We start from the raw sequence: 8,018 nt of genomic DNA, 5'->3' as shown, positions 1-8,018 counted from the left end.
AAATTTTTTTTTTTAAAGATAACCAGGATAATGTGAATATAAAATTGAGCCCCTTTATTTGGACTTTATAACAAGGAAAACCTAGTAATAATTACATAATCAGGGGTGTGGTTATAATTAGGGGTGTAGGCTTCCTAAATGAACCAGGATGCATGCTTTATTTTATGATTGGATTAATGTGTCCTTGAGCCTTCACTATTTAAAACTCTGACTTATCTAAGGCTACACATTGTTCATTATCAGCAAGGGCATCGTGGCTTGGGGTCTAACACTGTTGGTGGAGGAGCCACCATGGTTGGGGTTTGCTGGCTGTTTATTGAGGCCATCAATGAGAACATGCAGATGAACATGTTTGTTTTAGTTCTTTTATGTGCATTATCCCACCTAATATTCGCACCATCCCCATGAGCTGGGTACTATTATTATTCCGCTGTTACAGATGAGAAAGACTTAAAGGCATTAAATAGTTTTCTCAAGATCACTCACTAAGAACTGGTGGAGCTAGATTTGGACACAGACAGTCATACACTAGAGTCCTGTGTAAGTACTTAATGCAGTATCTGAAGCATGGTTGGTTTTCCAGTTCCTATCTGCTAACTGATGGAATAAATTAATTAAAAGATGATCCATGAATGACTAAATGGGTAAAGGCCTGAACTGATTGTCACACTAGCTGAGATGGGGGGGAGGGGAGGATGCGGGGAGAAATGGACATGGAAGCATAACCAGTGGACACAGACACCAGGGGGGTGAGGGCATGAGCAGGGAGGGGGCAATGGGGGAGGGTAAGGACACATATGTAATACCTTAATCAATAAAGAAAGGGGGGGGGGGAAGAAATGGACATGGGCAGGTAAGCTTAATTGTGAGGGGAGGCAGGAAGTGAGTGCAGCTGGCTGGGCAGGTCTGGAGAGGTGGGGTAGCAGAGAGAAAAATTCCCAATGGCTACCCAGCAACAATCTATTTCATGGCTGGGGCTAATGAGCTGACTTACAGCTGCAGCCTATCATTTGATTCCTATAAATCATTTGTGGGAGAGAATGTGTTAAGGGAGGGAGGCAGCTCTGATCAGAGTGGATTGTCTCTTGGTTCAGAGTCAGGGAGGCAAAGGAGACAAGGCTGTGACTGCAGGGAAGGGACAGAGAGCAGATCCTGGGACACTCAAGTTGGGAGGTGTGGAGGCACCTGCCTTCCCTCCAGGCAGGCCAGCTCTAGTAAGGTGGGGGTGGGGAACCTTCAGAACTTATAAGACTCAAGAGACTAGGACCCTAATCCTGATCCTGCTATGAATTCCCAGTATGGCCTTAGACAAGTTCCAGCCTACTGGAGGCAAAGACCAGCAAGTAGTTAGCATAGTAAATGTGAGAGGTCCGTCAGAAGGCTGATGGACCTTGGGCTTTAGCAAGGGCTGAAAGCTATGCACCTACAGTTCTGTCGAGACAATGGTGGCTAAAGGCAATCTGATAATCTTTCATTGTTTACCAAGCCTTACTTTTAATATGTCTATTTGCTTTGCTAAAAGGCAAATGTATATTCCAATAAATAAAAAAAAAGCCATGGGTCCAGAGATTCAGGGAGCCACTCCACTAGATGGTGAGGCCTCCGCCTGGCTTTCCCACATGCCTTCTAAATTTATATTTCTTATCTAGTATATCCATTTGTGCGTAGCCCCTTCTCCAGATTCTGAATCCTTGCTGCATAAGGTTGTGGCACCAGCCTCCTTGTCTATAGATTCGGGGTCCTTGGCTCTGTAGTGCCCAGATCTGAGGAGAAGGTAAAGAAGTTCCCACAAACAATGGCAAAGGGAAGCCAGAACTGAAAGATCCAGGTGGGATCCTTTGCCTTCTTCCTCTTCCCACCCCCGGAAATGGAGGCAGTGACCTAGGAGAGGTGACTAACTCATCAGAGGACCTCTGCATATGATACCGAGGTCTTTAGAATACACTTTCTCATTTGATTTTCACTGCAACTCTCTGGGGGAAGAAAGGCCTGGCATTGTTTTATTGTTGCTATCACTTTTCAACTGAGGGAGCCAGGATCACACCATGACAGAGCCCAAACTCTGTCCAGAGTTCTCTTCTTTGTATCACACCATGACACTGAATAGCAGGGACTTCAAAGCTACCAGCCAAAAGGATATGAGCACAAGGTCTCTGTGACCACCATAGGGGGTGGTGGAAAGACCAGCAATCGTTGACAGGATACTGCTGGCCTGGTTTGTGCCTCCTTGCTCCTGAAAATTCATTTTGCCCTATATGCATAAACCCTGGTCACTGACAATAGGGTGGTGAAGGCCTGGGATGGGAGATGGGGAGGGGCTAGAAGAGGTCAATGTTACGAAGCGAGTCCCCAAGAGATGGACCACCGGAGCCAATTTGATTAAGCATGCTAGAATTTATTACAGATTCGAATCTGGACTCAAACCATGGCTGACGCAGCAGCCGGTAAACACCCAGGTAAGAGCCCTGATGGAGGGGCAGTCCCTCCAGAGCGCTCACACAGAAACACAGACAAACACACACCTACCGTGGCCAGTCAGGCTCTCCGGAATGGGGGTCCCTCATGGTCCTGGCTGGAGATTCCAGTCATGATCCCCAAGGACCACCAGGGAGCCGAGTCCGATGCAATAAACAAAAGAGCCATCTCCATGCTAGCATGGGCTCTGTCCCACTCATGCCGGCAGCATGGCGGAAGAGAGCGAATTTCGCCCAGTCCAGGGGTTTTACTCAGGTCGGTGATGTCACTGCCTCAGCTAACCCTGATTGGCCCCTCAGGACTAAATTCTAAAGACTGGGGACAGCCGGCAGGGTCGGCTCCCAGTCACACCCTGCTTGACATTGGAATGTGGCCCTATCTTGCCCATAATACAAAAGCAGAACTAAAGGTTATCTACGGAGTCAGTGGGAGTCAATCTCCTGCAACTACCCTATTGTTCAAGCAAGTAATCGAAGGTCGAAGTCAGATAGCAAGGTTAAAATTCAAACAGCAGTTTTTACCCAAGTATGAGTGCTACCATATTTCAGTCAATGGGGGGCAAAGGAGACATATACTTTCAACAATAAAGACTAAAAAAAAAAAAAGATTCTTTTGCCAGAGTTTTCTGTGGGCACAACTGCCTGGTCGGGTGACCCCAGCGGTTTGTTGTGAGATGAAGGGAGAGTCGGGACAGGAAGTGGGGTTGCTCAGGCCTAAACTCAGGGCATACTCCAGCAGTGGCAGGGACCCCAGCATCCTGGGCCCTGGGAATACATTTTTAAAAGCCAGTTTTTAGTTGGGGAGAGAGGAAATATTTGAAAGATCAACCATGAAGGCAGAGATGGCTAACATCCCCAATGCCCCTGGGAGGCCCAGGAGAAGGCCTGCCCACTGATCCCCACCAGTGACACAAGTCCCTGCATCGCCAAACAGGAGGGGCAGTGACCAAGCAAAGGAGGACCCACCACCCTGTTAAGGGAGCAAGTTTCAAATTTCCACAGAAGCCAGATCAGGTTCCCGGCCTCCTGTGGGCTGGAAGGGAGCCACCTGGCAGAGCATCGAAATGCCCTCAGCACTTAGTGGGGACAGGTGCGGCTGCACACAGGGTGCAGTGTGGGTGTGCAGGCTCCTGCCCTTCCTGCCCAAAGCAGCCTGCAAAAGCAAAGTAAATACAAAACAGAATGGAGGAGGAGCAGGGGAGGAGGGTGGAGAGAGGAGCAGAGTGAACCTGCAGACTCACCGAGCAGGTGAGGAGCGGAGGAAGAAGTCACGCCTGAGCATCTGCGGGAGGATGTGCTCCTTCTCCTTGCTTCTGGGTGGCCTCAGTTTTCCACGATGGAGAGGTGTCAATTTGTATTGATAACAATTTTTTATCGAGTCATAATTGACGCATAAGCTTGTGTAAATTTTAGGTATACAACATGTTCATCTGAAACACATATATTGCAATATGATTACCACCGTTATACCTCCATCATATCACATAACACTTCTTTTTTGTGGCGAGAACATTTAAGATTGGAAATATATAATACAGTATTGTTAAATAGTATCACAACGCTGGACATTAGATCACCAGAACTTATTCTTCTAACTAGAAGGTTATCCTTTGACCAACATCTCTCCCCATTTCTCCCATTCCCAGCCCCTGGTAACTACCACACTCTGTTTCTATGAGTTCAGCCCTTTTAGATTCCCCATACAGGAACACCTCATTGTATTGTGTTTTGCTTTATTGAATTTCACAGATGTAGCATTTTGCAAATTGAAAGCAAGATTCTCCACCAGCAAAGAGATTACCACTTGCTTTATTGCCATAGTCTGGAACCTAACCTGAAATATCCCCAAGGCATGCCTATAAGTGAGATCATGCAGTATTTGACTTTCCCCATTTGACTTCTCTCCACTTAGCATAATGCCCTCAAGGCCCATTGATGCTGAAGCAAGGACTTCCTTGTTTCTCGTGGCTGCACAATATTCCATTGTGTATATATCACATCTTCTTTGTTCATTAGTCTAATGACACTTGGGTTGTTTCCATATCTTAGCTTTTATCAGTGAACACAGCCATACAGATATATCTTTGATATACGTTTTCATTTCCTTCAGATATATAACCAGAAGTGGAATTGCTGGATCATATAGTAGTTCTATTTTTAACTTATGAGAAAACTCTGTACTATTTTCTATGATGGCTGAACAAATATACATTCCCAACAATAGTGCAAAAGGGTTTCCTTTTCCCCACATCCTCACCAACCTTTGTTATCTCTTGTCTTTTTTGTTTGTTTGTTTGTTTGTTTGGTTAGTTGGTTGGTTGGTTTTGTTTTGTTTTATAACCCCCAGCCAAGAATATTTTTCCATTCATTTTTAGAGAGAGTGGAAGAGAGAGGGAAAGACAAAGAAAAACATCTATGTGAGAGAGGTACATCAATTGGTTGCAAGAGCACCAACCTGGTGAGCCAGGGAGGAGCCTGCAACTGAGAATCAAACCCAGGACCCTTTGGTCTGCAGGCCAAAGCTCTATCCACTGAGCCAAACTGGCTGAGGCTCTCTTGTCTTTTTTATGATACCCATGTAAAGATAACTTTAAAAAACACAATGACACACAAGAATAAACTCAAAATGGCTAAAAGACATCAAAGTAAGTCACAAAAGCATAAAAATCCCTGAAGAAAACATAAGCAGTAAAATCTCAGACATCTCACATGGCAGTATTTTCACCAATACATCTTCTAGAGCAAGAGAAACAAAGGAATAAATAAACAAATGGGACTACATCAAAATAAAAAGCTTCTGCAGAGTAAAAGAAGCCATCAATACAATGAAAAGCGAGCCCACTGTATGTATGGGAGAACATATTCACCAATGATACTGTAACCAACAGGGTTGAATCGTTATGAGTGTTTATTCCAATCCTGCCGGCAATACGGGAGAGCAGCAGGTCATCCACGAAAACCTGCTCTGCACCCCACCGTAAGCCGGCTGCCTGTATTGGTAGAGGTATAAAGGAGAGTAGGCAAAAGGGCCAGTGGGCAGTTTACAGATATGCAAAAGGGCTGGGGGTCCTCAAAAGGCTGATGATTCTGGTTTCTGGCTCTGATTTCTGAAACAAAATTGTTAATCTTTCCATGAGAATAGGCAGCACTTCCAGGTGAGCTCCCAGGTCCTGAGTGCAGCTGCCAGCCAGGTTAGAACTTGCCTTCTTTAATCAGAACAAAAACAATCCCAGTTAGCAGAGCATGATTAATATTTTTTATAATTGTCGGTGGTTCCCCAACATTCTATTTCTGCCCCTATCAATACATCTGATAAAGGGTTAATTTCCAAAATGTATAAAGAACTCCTACAGCTCAACACCAGAAAGACAAACAATACAGTTTAAAAAAATGGGCAAAGGACCTGAATAGACACTTATCCAAAGAGGACCTACAGGTGGCCAATACACATATGAAAAATGCTCACTAATCATCAGAGAGATGCAAATTAAAATGATGGTGAGATATTGTTATATTGTAAATCAGTGAGCTGAACAGAGGATGCCTTGGTAAGCCAAATTTGGAGTCTTTATTATGCTGACCATCTCAGAGGAGTAGCCTCTCAAAGTCTGAGCAAAAACATGGAGGAAATTTTCCCTTTATACTTTCCCAGCATCCTTTGTCTCCCAAATATGGGATGGGGCTTCCGGACCTTTCATAGACTTTACAAAAAGCCCTATGTGCTGGGATGGGGGCAGCGAGACTATATCTCAAGGCCTGGCCTGGCGCCATATTGATAACTCCGTCTGAGGGATGTGTATCGTTCATGATTGATGGCCTCTCTAAAACGGGAGTAGTACTTTGGGTAAACAGGTCTTGCAGGACCAGATAAGTGAGCTCGTTTTCCCTATTATTCGAGCAAGTGTGTTTATAGAAGCTAAGAATAGCAGCGTTAATTCACAGAACAAAGGATCATTTTAGTAGAAAATTTCAAATAGCAGTTTTTCCTATGCTTCAATATCACATCTGTCAGAATGGCTACCATCAACAAATCCACAAATGACAAGAGCTGGTGAAGAGGTGGAGATGGAGAAACCATTATGAAAAACAGTACGGAGTTTCCTTTAAAAAATTAAATATGGAACTGCCATTTGACCCAGTGATCCCTCTCTTAGGAATATATCTAACACCAATCAGAAAGAATATATGCACCCCTATGTTCATAGCAGCACAATTTGTAATAGCTAACATCTGGAAATCAGTAGATGAGTAGATAAAAAAGCTGTGGTACATTTACACAAAGGAATACATGCAGCTGTAAAAAAAGAAGAAACTCTTATCCTTTGCAACAGTATGGATAATTGGAGATTAATATGCTAAGTGAAATAAGCCAGTTAGAGAATGATAAATACTACATGATTTCACTTACATGTGGAACCTAATGAACAAACTAAACTGATGAACAAAATAGATCCAGAGACATGGATGCATGAAATAGACTGACAGATCTCAGAGGTGGAGACAGGAAGAAATTAACCAAAGAGCATATACCCACATATGCATAGCCCATGGATACAGTGTGGTGAAGGCCTGGGGTGGGCTAGGTGAAGGGGGGCAAAGGGCAAGAGAAATGGGGAACAAACAGCTGCAAAATTGACAACAATTAAGAAAAGCACAGCCCTGGCCAGTGCTGCTCAGTGGATAGAGTGTTGGCTCAGGGACTGAAGGGTCTTGGGTTTGATTCCTGGTCAAAAGCATGTACCTGTATTATAGGTTTGATTTCCAGCCCCAGTCAGTGTGCATGCAGGAGGCAACCAATGAATGTGTCTCTTTCACATCGATGTTTCCCTCTCTCTTCCCCTCCTCCCTTCCAGTATCTCTAAAAATCAATGGAAAAGATATCTTCAGGTGAGGATTAACCAAACAAACAAACAAAAACCAACAAAAAGAAAAGAAAGAAAAGAAAAGCACTTGCACACAACGAAGGGGGGGAAAAGACCAGAAAATATACCGCAAAATGTTGGCAGAGATTTCTTCTGGGGTGGGGGAGCAATCAGTGACTTCTTTTCCCCTTTTCTGTTCTTTCCAAATTATCTGGACCGAGCACAACTGCTCTTGAGCACCACAGGAAGAAAATACAAAGGAGCGACTCCCTATCCTTAAAATAACAAAACCAGTGGGAAGAAAGAGATGCTGGGGCCAGTCGGGGTGACTTGGAGAGGATAAAAGATTAGGGTAAGTGAGTGAGGGACAAAGAGAGGAAGAGGGCCTGTTTTGGGGAGCAGCCATCTGCGCTGGGCCCGCCCTGAGTGGCCCTGCCCAGCTGCCCCTGTGCTGCCAGGCCAGCAGCAGAGAAGTCCAGGCCAGCAGCACTGCAGCCACTGTCCCCAGAGCTCCTCTCCCTCTGCCTGCAGGCCCACAACTTCCACCGAGAGACTGACCCTTGATTCCAGAGAGGCTGAGTTCCAGGGATCCTGTTGGGTTTGTTTTGTGCATGATCCTTTAAAGGGGGAGAGAGAAGACAAAAAGGGCAGGGAGGGCCCGACCACATAGCAGGCAGCCAAG

This window comes from Pipistrellus kuhlii, unplaced genomic scaffold (genome assembly GCF_014108245.1).
Source record: "Pipistrellus kuhlii isolate mPipKuh1 unplaced genomic scaffold, mPipKuh1.p scaffold_m20_p_1, whole genome shotgun sequence".
In the NCBI taxonomy this organism is placed as follows: Eukaryota; Metazoa; Chordata; class Mammalia; order Chiroptera; family Vespertilionidae; genus Pipistrellus; species Pipistrellus kuhlii.
This window is presented reverse-complemented; position numbering follows the sequence as displayed.